This window comes from Vanellus vanellus, assembly GCF_965231255.1.
Source record: "Vanellus vanellus genome assembly, chromosome: 13".
Lineage (NCBI taxonomy): Eukaryota > Metazoa > Chordata > Aves > Charadriiformes > Charadriidae > Vanellus > Vanellus vanellus.
This window is the reverse complement of record NC_138918.1, coordinates 3,604,350-3,607,703: the sequence shown is the minus strand read 5'-3', so window position 1 is coordinate 3,607,703 and position 3,354 is coordinate 3,604,350. Positions and strand designations below refer to the sequence as shown.

At 53.8% G+C, this 3,354-nt stretch overlaps 1 protein-coding gene across 1 annotated transcript in view; it reads right to left on the bottom strand.

Annotated features, from left to right (window-relative positions):
• Nucleotides 1-284, bottom strand: part of JADE2 (jade family PHD finger 2) — an 87,394-nt gene extending 87,110 nt beyond the window's left edge. The window contains exon 1 of the mRNA XM_082489726.1: nt 123-284. The gene's annotated coding sequence lies outside the window, so the exon portion shown is untranslated. The remainder of the gene's footprint in view (nt 1-122) is intronic.
• Nucleotides 285-3,354: the final 3,070 nt, after the last annotated feature.

Below are 3,354 nucleotides of genomic sequence, written 5' to 3'. Positions count from 1 at the left end.
GGGGGGGAACGGATAATGGTGGCGGCTCTTCACCCCCCAACCCCCCCCCTTCCCTCCCTAACCCACCCCCCCACCCCCCCCAACCCCCAAAAAATCTTCAATTTCTCGCCCTCCTGCGCTTTTTGCCTTCCCCGGGCGCAGCGGTAGGGCCAGGTGAAGGGGGGAGCCCCGTTCCCATCCCGGACCGGACCGCCGCCGTTTCTCACCCCCCCGCCGGTCGCCGGGGCCCCATGGCGTTGCCCGGAGCCCCAGCGCCGCTCGCCCCGCCGCTCGCCCGGCCACTCGCCCCGCCGGTCCTTCCCCCCCCCACCTCCTCCTCCTCCTCCTCCTCCTCCTCCTCTTCTTCTTCCCCCCCAACACACACACACACACACACTCTTTCCCTCCTCTTCCCCCCCCCTTTCTCTCCGCGCTGCGCACAGACGTAGACGGGGCCGCTGCTGCAACCTTAAAAAAAAAAAAAAAAAAGCAAGCTTATACTTAAAAAAAAAAAAAAAACCTTTTGGCGCCATATTAATGACGTACTTAAAATTTGCCATTTCTCCTGCGTCAAAAAAGACGGTTCTTGCCCATCGCGGAGAGGGTTGGGGGGGCGAGGTGTGGAGCCGCCCCCTCCTCATACACACACGCACACATACACACACGCACACGCACACACACAGCGCGTAGCAAAACTTCCGCGGCCGCGGGGCGGGCCGGCGGCGTGGGAACTGCCGCGGAGGCTCCGCGCTGCTCCGCGGGCCCCGCCGGCACACGCCGCCCCGAGTGGCAGATGCAGCCGCAGCAGCAAAGCCCCCGAAGGGGGGTGTCGCGTTCCCTCCCCTCCTCCCCCCCCCCCCCCCCCAAAAAAAAACAAACCAAAACCCAAACAACAAAACAACACCCAAACTCGGCAGAGTTTCCGCGGAGAGGAGCGGTGCCCCCCTCTACACCCCCCGGGGGGGTGACCCCACCGTGTGCTCCCCAAATGGGAGCTCTGGGCTCTGCGCGGCTCAGGGTTGCTGGCAGTGAGTTGTCGCCCTGGGATTAAAAATGGCAACAGAGCGTCTGCCGAGATAAATAAGCGCTTTCTTAAATTAAAATAATAATAATTGGGTGGCGTGGTGTGTACCATGTACATCTTAACAAACTCTCGGAGGCCCTACAGTAAAACAACCTGCAGAAGTTGTCTTGCACAGTTTTAAACTGTTGCTGCAGAAGATTAACGTTCAGGTTGAAGACGGTCTTTCAATCACAATCTGCCATCCTCTCTTAAATTCGTTAAGCTCATCAGCTCTACAACCGGTGAGTTACTGGTTGTTAAACCATTGGGACCGCAGCTGGAATCACCACAACAGAGGCGATCAGATGCTCCCCGCCGTACAGCCCGGTTCTGGCTTATAATTTGCCAAACGTGAATGAATTGGGCTGCAATTTTCTGCCTTGGCAGCCTGTGCTGGGCGTTTTCCGAATGCTCCAAGTCCTTTGGCTCTTCCAAGGATGATAGCAGAGGAGCATTGCTTTGGTCATTCTTGGGCTTGTTGAATTTTTTTAGGACTGTAACTCTGGAAATAGGGTCTTGAAATTTGGCGTTAGGCAGCCTATTATAGGCTTTTAGATAAACCCACCCAAATTAGTCATGTTACTGGGCTTTGAAGACAAGCAGCTCACAACACACAGCAAAACCGTGCCTGATTTTGGTTGCTGAAGTCCCTCAAGACGATGCTTTTGGGTGCCTTCTGGGCACATGCTGTTCTGGGGTGCTCAGAACGGCCCCCTGGGGAACGGGAAACTTCAGCCCCCAGTTAGGAAAGCCTTTCCTGGTTGTACAAGAGCAGTGGGACCCGTGAGCATGGCCCCTTTCTGTCGGTCCCCAGCAGCCCCAGGTACCTCGGCAGACACCGGCCGCGGTGCTGCGGTGCCCAGCAGCATTCACTGCCAGCACTTCACCTATGGATCCCGTCCCATCCGTGAGCACAGGCTGCGTCAGGAGATGTTTTAAAGGTCACTGTGTTACCTGGTAAGAAGGTCAGAAATGGCCAAAGTGGGGCATTCTGTACCAATTTACGGAGACTCTCACGCACGTGTATTCTAATGCAGTTCTTAATTACTTCGTCACAATCTGTTTTCAATAAGACACTGTCATGCCTAAGTCAAAAAGGAAACAAATTTTGGCCAGATTCTCATCTTATCTGCAGAATCAAAACCTGCCCACGGAGCGATGCAAGGGCTAAAAGACACCGACACAGTCCGACAGCGACAACGGGATAAAACTCTCCCAAAGAAGAGGATTCTCTCCTTGCCCTTGCCCTGGGCTTGCTTCGTAGTGCTAACAAAGTCATTAAACCAAGCTTTTGGGTGCTGACGGTTGTATTGCCCACATTGCTGGAAACCTTTAGCCTGAATTGCTGACATCCATCTTCGTCCAGATGGACGCTGTGGGTGCTGCGCTTGCATGTATGAAGTGCTGTATCGTGTTAAATGCTCTGAAAAAGCAGACATTACGCTTCTCAGATGGAGTACCCTGAATTAGTCAAAACTGACCTCAATCCATCCATGTGTCACCCTGACCCATCTTCATAACGGGTGTTTGGGGAGGATTAATGAAGGTGCTGAAGCACTGGTGCAGCGTAGTGGAAAGTCCCGTAGAAAAAGCCACGAGGAAATTAATAATTCTGTCTTCAGAGGAACCTGCCAACGTCCCTGCTTTGGTCCTGTACAGCACTACAGCCTTAACACCCTCCTGGCCATTTCTCCAGCGTTTCTGGACCGCCAAAGGAGGTCACAGCATGGCACAATCCAGGTACGCGCCTCAGTTCCTCGGTGCAGACGGGGCGCGCACAGCAGGTCCGCAGCAACCTCATGGCATCTGTGCTAGCCAGAAGAGGAGCGCCTCGTTCCGCTTTCCAAACCGCCCCCAGGAATATCGGAGCTGCGTTTTCTACTGCTGCGAAATCCAAAAGCGGTCAGACGGGGGAATCCTGTGCTGAGCGAAGGCCCAGGATCGTGTGCGGAACAACAGGACCGCGCCAGCATTGCTCGGCCCCTCGCCGACCGTCTCAACGCACTGCGCGCCGTAGCGGCGCAGAAGAAAAATAGCATCCGATCACTCAATTTAATTCCTGGTCTGCTTCAACAAAAGTTGCACTGGCAACAAGAAAGTTCGACATTTCTGCATTTTGAGTACTTTCCCGGGCAGTAGCGACCACACACTTCACAGATTTTTGGCTACCATATATGCATGCTCATACAAAACTTGCATCCAAATTCATGTGTGTAACACGTACAGATAAAATATACAGAGCTAACACTTGCCGGGTGGTTCTACAGAAAGGTCATGTATATGATATATATGATGCTCAGTTTACATAGCAT